We start from the raw sequence: 13310 nt of genomic DNA, 5'->3' as shown, positions 1-13310 counted from the left end.
AACAATACGCTAATTTAAGAAAGGGTTGCAGAATTGGAATGAGAAACATCAATAAGAGTATTTGGATGTTTGACAAAGTCACCAAGAGGAGATGGAGAGAAATGATTTGATTGAGGTGATTAATGGGGGAAAGAGGCACAGGTACAAGTAGGGAAGTGAAAATCAACATTTCTCCCATGATTTTTAACATAAGTTACAAGTTCTTTAAAGTCATTGCTAGGCTCATCTATTTTTAAAGATAAATTCATGGTTTCATTTTGTGCATTTGGGGATTGTGATTGTGATTATAGTTGTTGAGGTTCTTCATGATTACTTTTTGATGTGGTTTCTTGATCTACATTATGTAGTATAAAAATAGGAAATCAATATTTAAATAAGCTCTGTATAAGTTACATTATTTGTGTGCATTCAAACATATATTGTTTACCATTGTACATTTGTTCATCAGTCATTTAATCTTTAGGAAAGTACTTCTCTAGCCACTCAAGTGTGCTTGCCATTTCTGTCAAAATATAGAATAGTGATATTTGCTTATGAGAAATGTTTATATAATGAATGTTAATAATATAAAAATAAACAAAGTGTCTTACTATTTTGTCAAATAGTATTTTCCACAGTGTGGTTACTGTGTCTCAGAGTGTATGAAGAGTTGTAGTATACTGATAATATGAGGTTTACATGTATGCTTTGCATTTGGTATATTCCATAATAGTATGTGCTAAATGAAAAAAAAATAGATTTGTAAATGTTGAATTGTATAAAGATGAATATTTGGGTGTACTAAATATTAATAGAAGATACACGAGAAAGCTTTGAAATAAACCATGTGATAATTACCGGTGACCTAAACGTCTGTTGTGAATATCCAGCCCAACAGACAAAAAGAAAACCCGTATTAATGGATGGAGAAGCACGGGCCGCCAATGGGAATCCTTAATGAATGCAATGGATCTCCATAACTTACATTCGCTGAAATCAGTGCAATCATTAAACATCTGCAGGTGGGAAAATCTGTAGAGAGGTGTTAACATCGATCACACATACGTATAAAGAGAGTTCTTGGCCCAGTTAACAGCCTTCGTAATTCTGCGAACCACTCATAGTGATCACAACTTAGTTGTGACCACATGGAACTTGACCTCCCTTCCAAATCAAGTGATGTCCGCAAAGATGAATCTAGTGGAAAGGGAGTATGACTTAAATTAACGAAGGAAGCAATCTCATCCCTTAAAGCAAGATACGTCAGGCTCCCCAAACAGGTGGAGGGAGATTTAGGTCCCCCTGTTGACTAGCAACCGCTGCTAAAGGTTTACAAGAAAGCAACAACTTTGGGCGACAGATAGCACGTTCTCACCTCCACAAATTCAATATACACTTGGTGGAGCGATGAAGGCTGTTAAGGAAAGTGAAAAGACTTGCTTCCACTTACAAGACTGCAGATCTTTACGCAGAAGCATCGGAGGAGGTCAAAAGGTACAAAGCATGGTTGAGACAACACAGTGTAAGTCTGTATCAACACGACTCAGAATCAATGTTGAGAACACTTAGTGGCAAGTCATCGTCAGCTTTCTGATCGCTAATTAAGAACCCAACGACTGCTCCAATAAACAAGCTTCAGAATAACGTGGAGGAAAAAACGTGGATTGACCACTTTACCATCTTATACAGAAAACCACCGAAGGAACTTATTTCCACACCAGCATCAATACCCTTGCGGGTCCATTGGGATATACCACATGATCCGGAAACCATCATGGAAAAAATAAAAAAGCTAAACAACGCGAGAGCAGGGGGGCCCGATGGGATTTCCAATTTGGATCTAAAACAACACCCAGAGGCTTGGGCTGCATTTATAAGTAGGGTCATTGACAATTGTAAGAGGGCAAGACAAATTGCCTCCTCTCATAAAAAGCTCATATTGTCCCAATTTCTAAGAAGGGTGCTAGAGACGATCCTAGGCAGTACAGGGCAATTGACCTCCTTGACACCATAGGTAAGATTTTTGGATCACTGGCTTTGGATAAGTTTCAAGAGTGGACTCAAGAAAGCAACACGGCAGACCCAATGCAAGCAGGTTTTGTTAAAGGATTGTGAACCTCGGCAAACATTCTGGCACTGAACACCCTTAAAGCAAGATACAAGGAAAATAAACCACTGATTTTCTTAGCATTTGTTGACCTGGTCCAGGCTTTTGACCAGGTCAGCAGGGAAGCTTTATGGGGTAAATTGAAGGCAAATAACTGTCCAGAAACTATCTTGGGCTATTCGAGCCTTGTATACTGATACATCCATCCAAGTCAGGCTGAACAACGCAGGCCTCTTATCAACTGAAGTAAGGATGGAAAGAGGCGTGAAGCAGGTGTGCCCCTTGCCCCCAGCATTATATAATGCCTACACCAGCAATTACAAAGATCACTAAGGCGAAGTCAGAATGTTCCCTCGTCTCTTGAGTGACAATAAAATATTGAGAATTATATATGCAGATGACATCATACTGATGGACATGACTATGATCGGTTTACAGAGACAGCTGATAAATCTGCAAAAATATTTGAATCACATCAATCTAGAACTCAATAAGGACAAAACAAAAATAATGTCCTTTGATAAACAAACAAGAAGAAAGGAAAAAATGAAAATAAGGCTTGATGGGATTTGTTGGAAAAGGTGGATCAGTTCTGTTACCTAGGAGTAATAATCAGTAACAACGGTACTGAAATCCCCATGCAGGAGCACCTTTATGGGAAGACAAAAGTTCTCGTAGCTCAAGCAAAAATCATCAATAAGAAATACAGTCGTTTCACTTTGATCCATACCATCAAATTCCATAAGGCAAAAGTGGTTCCCAGTTTGACTTATGGGGTGGAAGCTATGCCATCGCTAACGAATAACCTTTGGCCTAAACTGGAAGGGCTCTTTTGGTGCCGTGTCCTGCATCTTCCAAACTCAACCCCTGTGGCTGCTATTCGTAAGGAATTGAGCCTTACGTCACTAAAAACTACAGTGGCCAGAAACAAGTTGATGCTCTACAGGAAACTACTTCTGCCTAATCCACCGAAGATTTTGAAGGAGTTACGGAAATAACTAACAAAAGGCACATGTAAAACACTATAAAATTGGGGAGAAACAAACCGCGTTCTTCTGAGGGACATTGAAAGCTCAGAGGAAGAACTGATAAGTAATGCTACCAAGGCCTGCAAGCATTTGCTTCAGACAGATTGGATCACATCCTTGGAAGAAACGGAAAAGTTGAAACTGTCATCATTCCTACCACATTTTCCTATTAAGATTAACAAAGTAAGGACTTATTTGGCAATTTTCCCCAATAGAACAATTTGACAGAGTTTCCTGAGGATCCGGATGAACCTGCTATTGACCAACGAAATCCTGTCAGCCAGAGGTCAATCAATCACAAACCATTGCAGATTTTGTAACAAGACAGAAGCAGTGGAGAACATCAAACACCTCCTTCTTGAATGCCTGGGCATGAACTTGGCATGTACAGCACACCTGGGCCCCCTATACCAAGACCTACGTTGTTTTGATCGAGAGGAATGGTGGGCCAGGCTAATGATCAGGGAGAAAGTTAGTGGGTGGTGGCAACCATCCATTTCTTCCGCTCATTAGGCCTGGATGGACAACAGGAGAAGTCCTGAACCAGCAGGATTCAGGTGAGATGAAGTAGCCTATTTACTATCTATCTCGATCCTGAGAACCTCAGCCGACATTAGCGAAAATAGGACCGGGAACTCCAATTGAAGTGCAATGGAATTGAATGGGAATTGAAAAACAGGAACTTGAAAATATCTCATTTCAAAGTGGAGGTTTTGTTTCCTATGTTAAACGAGGACTAAATGGTTCTACTAAAGGACAATGATAGAAGTAAGAACCAAGAAAAACGAAAGGAGAAATAAACAAAAAAAGTTGTAAAAATTGAAATGTCATTTAAATTTTTAAAAAAATTGTATTTAAAAATTATTTTTTGATTTGTAAATGTTGAATTGTATAAAGATGAATATTTGGGTGTACTAAATATTAGTAATGTTGGTTTATGTATATATTTTTGTAATTATAAAGGTACACAATATTGTGTTGCCCCCCCCTATGGTTTTAGGTTATGTTCATGCTACCAGTTGTCAGGTCTGCTGACTTTTATCCTTTCCACGGACAGTGCAGCTGCTACATTAGAGAAAAGTGTTATTTGTTATTTGTCGGCATAACCATTGGAAGTAGATATTAGGAAATTAGGGTGCAGTGTGAAAAGCCTATGAAATTCAGTGAAAAAACATTGTTAAAAGTACATTACGGTCAAATTACACTAAAAGAAACCTATGAAATTCATTGAAAGAACTTGGGAAAGGGATATTATGGTTGCAAGAAAAATCAAAAACCAAAGGAATGTGCCAGTTATGGTAAGCTATAACCATAATTTGTGTCATGGCCATGCACTTATAGGAGAAACTGAAGCTAGATGTTCATCTGATTTTTTTGTCTGAGGCCAACGCTTGTTGTTGATGTTGGAGAAAATCAGGTGTTATTGAATTTTCTATTGTTGATAGAAATTATTAAGATAAATAGAAAGCAACAAGTGGCAGCATGCTGAATTAGATTGTGTTATATTGCACAGAATAAACTATTGAGATATATTGAAGCAAAAGGATGTTTGTGTATCTTGTAATTTGCAGGGAATAAGCAGTCAGGTTGTAGGTTATTGTAGCCAAGTGACCTGTATTTGTTTATAAAGAGTATATATGATATTATTGTTTATTTATATAGCACCTATACACAATGTGTTTCAAAGCGCTTCAAGGTAAGGGAGGGAACAAGGGAAAATACAACCACATTCTTACAGGCCATGAACAGTAAGGATGTGAAATTAACTATCGTACTCGGCCTGATGACATTTCAGATAGTGCAAGAGCTAAGACATAGATAAGGAAGGGAGGGGGAAAGTGGGAAGGAAATGGAAACAGACAGGCGACTACCGTACTAGGCCTGACAACATTTCTGGTAGAGCCGGAGAAAAACAAAAGGTGAGGGAGAGGGGTACAGAAAGGGAGGGGAGGAACAAAACAAACGACTATCATACTAGGCCTGACAACATTTCAGATAGTGCTGGAGGGGTGGTGGGGAGGAAAAAAACAGTAATGGGAGGGGGGGGGAACAGACGAGGTTGCTATCATATAAGGTCCAGGGACAATTCTGATAAAGTAAGTGCATAGAAGAAAGTAAGGGGAGGAGATAGGAAAAGGGAGAAGGGAAAGGAGGAGAGAAAAGAGATTAAGCAGTCAACAAGAGTGGAGAAGCAAGAGTGGAGAGCAAATACAATTGCAGAAGTCAGTAGTAACACATAATGTTGCAAGCCAGGATACAAGATGAAGATAGGAACAGCATGATTCAGGGTCACCATGAGTACAAGATGCAAAGGAAGTCCAGCATGAGAGTTGAGAAAGAGTGACACACTGTGAATGAATGAAGTCCATAAAAGTCAAATCCAACATTGGCCACAAGACAGTGATGGTGAAGGAAGGCACCAGGTGGGCGGGGCTTGCTAAGTGGTGAAAAAGAGCAGCAGGCAGGAAGGTACCAGGTGGGCGGGGCTTAGGCCAGGTGACCTAAATCCACTTGCACCTGCTCCCCATCTGCAAAGGAAAAGAAGCTGGAGGGCTCCTTAAGTAGGGAAACAGAGCAGCAAGCAGAAAGGCACCAGGTGGGCGTGGCTTGCTAAGTGGTGAAAAAGAGCAGGAAGCAGGAAGGCACCAGGTGGGCGGGGCTTGCTAAGTGGTGAAAAAGAGCGGGAAGCAGTAAGGCATCAGGTGGGCGGGGGTTGCTAAGTGGTGAAAAAGAGCGGCAAGCAGGAAGGTACTAGGTGGGCGGGGCTTGCTAAGTGGTGAAAAAGAGCGGCAGGCAGGAAGGCAGCAGGTGGCCGGGGCTTAGGTCAGGTGACCTAGTTCCACTTGCACCTGGTCCCCATCTGCAAAGGAAAAGAAGCTTAAGTAGGGAAACAGAGCGGCAAGCAGGAAGGCAGCAGGTGGGCGGGGCTTGCTAAGTGGTGAAAAAGAGCAGGAAGCAGGAAGGCACAAGGTGGGCGGGGGTTGCAAAATGGTAAAAAAGTGCGGCAAGCAGGAAGGTACCAGGTGGGCGTGGATTGCTAAGTGGTGAAAAAGAGCGGGAAGCAGGAAGGCACCAGGTGGGCGGGGCTTGCTAAGTGGTGAAAAAGAGCAGCAAGTAGGAAGGCACCAGTTGGGCGGGGCTTGCTAAGTGGTGAAAAACAGCGGCAGGCAGAAAGGCACCAGGTGGGCGGGGCATAGGCCAGGTGACCTAGATCCACTTGCACCTGCTCCCCATCTGCAAAGGAAAAGAAGCTGGAGGGCTCCTTAAGTAGGGAAACAGAGCGGCAAGCAGAAAGACATCAGGTGGGCATGGCTTGCAAAGTGGTGAAAAAGAGCGGGAAGCAGGAAGGCAAAGAGTAGGGTGGGTGACTTCACCAGCATAAAGTTAGGGGACCGTCTTTGGTGTTAATGTACTATTTTAATAAATTGTAATATTAAGATTGAATACAAACTGCTTCTTAGTTCAGAATTTTGGGGTGGGCTTGTTTTGTCAGGGTATCTTAGATAAGGAACCAAAAAATAGTCCACAGGCGCCCCTCTGCAGGAGCAAACATGGCTAAATGACCTGTTCTTTGGGAAGGTACCAACTCGAGAGTCAACAGCCACACTTTAGCTCACTGTACCTTTCAGAGAAGGGAAATATGCATTTGCATATCAGTCTTTGTCCCGCCCACATGGGCAGTCCAGCACCGAAATGCTATGGCAATTCTCTTCTGAACAAGAGTAACCAACACCAAGCCCATACACATGTGTCAGACTTGTTGGGCCTCATCAGTGAGGTGGAGCTGTGCCTCTCTGAACACAGTGAGCAAGGGGTCCACATCTGGATGACCTTAGGAAACTTAGGGTGACTAAACCTAAGTCCCTTAAACAATCAAAAAATAGTCCATAGGCACCCCTCTGCGAGAACGAACACGGCTAAATGACCTGTTCTTTGGGAAGGTACCCACTTGAGAGTCAGCAACCACACTTTAGCTCACTGTACCTTTCACAGAAGGGAATATCCATTTGCATATCAGTCTTTGTCCCGCCCACATGGGCGGTCCAGCACCGAAATGCTATGGCAATTCTCTTCTGAACAAGAGTACCAACAGCAACCCCATATACATGTTTCAGCCTTGTTGGGCCTCATACGTGAGGTGGAGCTATGCCTCTCTGAGCACAGTGAGCAAGGGGTCCACGTCTCGATGACCCAGGGAAACTTAGGGTGACTATTTGTAATATCTGCTAGTTATAAGTTAAATAAGCACATGGCCAAAACACAACCTTGATGAAGAAACCGTTCAGTTCATTTTTCTCTCATGAGTTCCCTTTTTTATTGATTCTTACTTGAATCTTAGTATTAGTACGCAGCAGGATTTGATGTTTCAGTAGGTTAGTTGGAATTTGAGTGGATGGGGTTTAACTGGGCATTTTTAGTCATGGCTTCTGCATGGTTGATTGACCAAAACATAGCTGGATTTTTATATTTTAATTTCTCCAACATATGTTGGCTATCACTGATTAATAATATTGTTGTGTGTACTTTCATACTTTCAACCAGTTCTTAAAGCCTTGCCTTCATGTTTTAATCCTACTCTTACGTAGTTCATCATTATGCTTAAACCTTTGATTTGCTTTTGTTGTGCCCTTATTAACTTGCATTTTTCCTTTTTCACGTCAAGGTCAAATGTGTGCACATGTTTCTTCCCATTATGATCGTCTCTAAGAAAGGTTGTCTTCATGGATTCCAGTCATACAGAATTTAAAAACTGGGAGAAGTTACCCGCTTCCACACAATTTAGCTTCCGATCACATCCAACTTATCCCTCAAACGTTTTATTTTTCTGTTGGCCTTAACATTATGAAATAGTGTTCTACTAATTTTAGTTCTTTTGGTGTTACCTACTAAGTTCGCAGGCCCACTTAATCATCTTCCCTCACCTGGGAAATTTATTTTTTAATATCAGCATGGCGGTACAGTGTGAAAATATATCCCTTGTAACAAATATATAGTCAATGATCAAACTTGTGTTATCTCTATGCCGTGTCATTGTTTAAGGGCAGTCTCCCCGAATGTTACCATTTATGAAATGCATATCAAGCATCCACAACTTCATTCCAGCATTTACCCTGCTGTATTAAACTCTCTTTATAGCTTGTCAATTTTCTCTTTTCATCATTCTTGTTTGCAGTTTTTAAATTGTTAAGACCACTTAAACTTGTTAAGCACATGCAATTTTATTCGCCCAGTAAAATGACCCTATCATTTCCCTCCCTCTCAAACCTTTGGGTTAACACATTAAGTTCTCTAGAAACTGATCTTCCTCTTCTTGTTTGACATTTCTATATGTATTTATAGCTAGATTTTTCCCCAGAGCAGAATGGTTTTGAAAGGTTAAAGCCACTCCTAAGAGCCACTGTAATGTGTCTTCCCATATAGTTTCTAATCCGTTATTAATTGCTATTAGTAGTCCCCCAACTGGACATCCTTTAGGGCCTTGTTTTGCTTTTTGCACAAATATAGAGAATCAATCAATGGCAGGTTGATCTATTAGCCAGGTGTGTTGGAAGCAAAATCATTGAAACTTTACTAAGTCATGAGAAGATGTAGTCAACCTTTGGTACTGCTATAGCCCCTCAAATTCTAAGATAGGATGGATAGTTGGTTTTCTAATAGAGATGTGTCTTACTTCTGGGTGTATTTTCTGGTTGAGCAAAATCGCTGGTAACCACAAGCAGTCATCAGCTTTAGGGTCAACTTTGGTTTCACATACTGCCCAGTTCATGGGCTGGTTTTGGAGCAATGATTTCTAATCCTTAGGTTTTCTCCCAGTTGGAGCTGCTGTGATTCTCTCTTAATAGCCCTATGTGTGTATCTTTGTTTCATCCTTTCTAGGGATTTTGATTCTTTATATCAGTGGTGTGGAAGATATTGTATCCCATTTTCATTATGGCTTCTGCTTCATTTTGTATTATGCAACATTTTATTGAGAGACCACCCTCAACACAGGGAGTTCCTTCCCGCCACAAACTAAGTTTCACACAATAAACAGTTAATGTCAGTTCTTTTATTCAGCACTATCTCAGCCTCATGTCATTCCCCTTGAATCCCTCCCCCTGAGCTACCAATGAGCCAAGAACCAGGCCGGTGAACAGGAAATATATTTGTATTTATTTAAAATTTATTTAGAATTTCCCTTTGAAATTCCCTTTTGTTTCTAAGTCAGCTTTTGTAAAAAAAAACGTCGTTTTGCAGTAAAACTTTATAGTTTTACTACTAACTGTCACAATTTATATATATTCTGATTTAGCTAATCATGGGGAATTAAATAAAATGACAGACAGGTCTGCACCATTTTGTACAGCCGTTTGGCAATTTTCCACTGTTTTTACAAAAAGCATAATAGTTAGGAACATGTAATTTATTATCCATAGTCCTAATTTTACCCTCCACCAGCATGCCAACTCTCACATTTGGGACATGTTGAAAGCATACAGGAACACATGTTAGATTGCCATTACGATTCCCTAAGTTACAGTTGGATGAATTTTATAGCAACAAAGTCGACCTGGAAATTATCTAAAAAATGACACATCAATAAAGAAAATATGACTTAATAGCATTTTTAACTTAATAGTAAATCTTTGGGATATGCAAATTGGAGAGCTCTTGTCTCCAGCGCCATTTGCCTCTCTGGGACAGTTTTCTATGAGTCTTTTTGTTGTTTGAGTTGTAGGGTGCAGATCGTAAATGGGGGATTTGTTTGCTATACAGAGATCAACAGAAACAAAAATAGGTGAAAATAGCAAATAACAAAATAACAACAGAAGTATAAAGAAAACCAACAAGTACCAACACAGTTCTACACGCCAGAAGTGCTCATCCAATGAATCTCAAAAACAGCATTCCATACGGAGAGTTCCTCGTATGAAAAGAAATTGCAGTGAAACCTCCACCTTCATTAAAAATGCAAAAATAATAGCAAATAGATTCCAAACCCGAGGCTATAAGAAATCAGTCATCAATAAAGCCTACAATGAATGCAACAAACAGACCAGACAAGAACATCTGACCAAAATAACAACAAAAAATGCAGAAACAAGAGCGTATCATAACAGTAAAGAAAAAAAATCATTAGGTTTATTACAACCTTTGATAATGGCACCAAAGAGATCAAAAGAATATTGGCCAAACATTGGTATATCCTGAGAAAAGATCAAGACATCAGACCAGTGATAAATGTGAATCCAAGTGTCACGTTTAGAAAAGCCAAGTCTCTACAATCTAAAGTTTCTCCCAGTATGTTTCAGTCTAAATCAAAAACAAACTGGCTAGAAAAACCAGCAGGGTTTCAGAGATGTGCAAAATGCAAAGCATGCAAATTTGGACAAAACACGAAACAATATATCCACCCTCGAAGAGGACGTGATGTCAGGATGACTAAAACCATATATTGCAGTACAAAATGTGTTATATATGTGATAACTTGCAGTTGCAACCTCTGGTACATAGGTAGTACGAAGCTGGAAGTCAAGGTTAGAATCCTACAGCATCTCCGAGCAATCAAAAACTTGGACCCAACTTATCCTCTAGCCAAACATTTTTCTGATGTTCATGGAGGAGATATCCAGTCCTTTAAGTACTTTGGTATAGATCATGTACAGCCACAAATAAGAGGGGGAAACAGGGAGCGCAAATTGCGACAATTGGAAAGCCGATATATAATCGACTATAATACTAAGTCCCCCGGTGGACACAATAAAGACGAAGAACTGTACACGTTCATAGGGGAGTAAGATGACCAGGAAAATAGTCCAACATCTTGGGATGGATACACATGGGAAAAAGCAAATCAAATATTAGGATGGATCCAGTTTGAATGAAAATAGAACTATGCAGTTGGGATAGCCAAGAAGTTGTTAATGTCAATATTGAACTATAACTTAGTCCTCTCACTGAATACGCTTTTTTCTATGTGTGATTTCCTAATGTGTGACTTTTTTTCAATGTACGTTTAGTGGTTTATATAGGGTTTAACTTTAGTTCACATTTGCACATTTAGATATCCTGGTTTTTAGCATAATTGCTCAATATGTTTTTACTGACACCATGTTACTCAGATTCTAACAGAATAAGGCTAAGATAGGAGAGAAGATAAACAAAGTCATTCATGACATGACAAGATATTAGAATGTGATTTTATATGTGGGGATATTTACTTACCTGATAGGTGGCTACCATATAAAGTAGGAGAATACATTCTGTTGAACTAAATCCGATATACAGGTGTTGATATAATTGAATGGCAAACAAAAAAACAACTCAATACTATATACATTGTACATAGTACTAATGTTGTATTTTAAGGCACTAGGCGCTTTATTAGATAAAATATGGAATATTTTAAAGTACATATAGTATATTCGCATATGGTATTTCAATTAGCCAATATTGCACAATGCACTAGGCACTTTATTAGAGGAAACATTGAATTTACTCCAGCACAGGTAGCATATTTGCGCATGCAACTACAGTCAGTCGATATTGCACTATGCACCAGTCACTTTATCATAGATTGTACTGACTTTCCAAGTTAAATAAATACAACATCTGTGTATTAAAGACACAACAAATCATTTAGAGAGTAGCAATATTCGCCAGAAATATGAGATCACTTGATTTCTACCAATAGATGAATTGGAATTAGTTTCCAACCAAGCACTAGTCACTTTATTTATACAATTATATAGTTGAATAATGGAAATTCTAATTCAAAATGTATATATATACATACATTTACCCCGCCTGCATGATCAATAGAATAAACATGTCATTTTTTATTTTTATATTTCATGCAGTACTTAATCACACATAATATCAAATGTTACATGTTTTCTGATATTATTGCATTTGCATTTTATAATATAACTTATTTAAAACCACTTTGCCAAAAATAGCCTGTGACTTTAAAAGGTTGGCGGTGAAATAGACTCATCCAACATGGCCGCCATAAACAGGTGAACAACAATGGTAAAAACATTGGTCTAGTGGTGATAACACATGAAAAAGATAGAAGCCAAACAGGAAATACAATATAATTCGATGTAAACATGGTGTCAGTTACAATCTGATGAAGCCCAGTTTGGGGTGAAATGCGTTATTGCAATTTTTTCACGGGTGTGCTCTTCAAAGTCCATACCAAAGAATAAAGGACATTTTAATCAATGGAAAATGCACGAGTGGCATACTTTTTTGAGAAATGCTGGATGGAGGAGTGCCGCTGTGAGCCGCTGCTTTGCGGTTCGTTCATATATATCTAAGTTCCTATCCGATTTTTCATCCTTTTCATTCCTCATATGGTTCCTCTGGTCGGCTTTCATTTGGCTTCTCAATCAATTGTAAAGCTTCTCTGGGAGGACAGCTCTTCAACTGATCGCTGTGGACCCATTTTTCTTCTGTCTGTTCTTCTTTTGGGATGCGCATCTTGTAAGCAACAGGTGATATCTTATCAACAATTTCAAAGGCACCACGCCAAGATGGAAGAGATTTCCGCTCCTTTGCTTGATTTCTTTGAAAAATGAACAGATAAACCTTGTCACCTACTTCATATTCTTTCTTGGTGGTCTTCAGATCATAATAGGTCTTCATAACTTCGGCCGACTTTTCTAAACTGTGCTGAGCATAAGCAAAAGTGTGCTGAAGGTGCTTCCTTACATTTTCAGTGTACACATGAGTAGTAGAGTTCTGTAGAGCAGATGCTGAGGTAATACCATTTTTCATCCGGTCATGAGCTCAAATGAAGACCTCTTTGTTGCAGAAGATGGTGTAGAACTAGTAGCTAGGACAAGCGGTAATCGGATGTCCTAACTGGTTCCAGCATCTGCCACAAACTTCTTTAAGATACAATTGTTTTGTTGTATCTCTCTACCCCCCTCCCCTGCTTGAGGCCCGTCAGTAGGCAATGTAGAATTTTCTTTTTATCCCTAAGATCTCCCCCATCTTTGCCATTATCACACTGATAAAATGATTTCCTCGATCAGACTCAATCCTTTTGCGGGAGGCCAAAACAAGAGTAGATGTGATTGATCATTAGTGCAGAAGCTGTCTTAACCTTACAATTCGGGGCTGGAAGACATTCTACCCATTTTGTGAACAAGCATGTCACTGTCAACATGCGCTTCTTTCCTCTAGAGGAGTGAATCACTGGCCCCATG

This window comes from Ambystoma mexicanum, chromosome 5q, assembly GCF_040938575.1.
Source record: "Ambystoma mexicanum isolate Mex_15411 chromosome 5q, UKY_AmexF1_1, whole genome shotgun sequence".
Taxonomy (NCBI): domain Eukaryota; kingdom Metazoa; phylum Chordata; class Amphibia; order Caudata; family Ambystomatidae; genus Ambystoma; species Ambystoma mexicanum.
The sequence above is the reverse complement of the archived record's forward strand: the minus strand, read 5'-3'. Positions refer to the sequence as shown.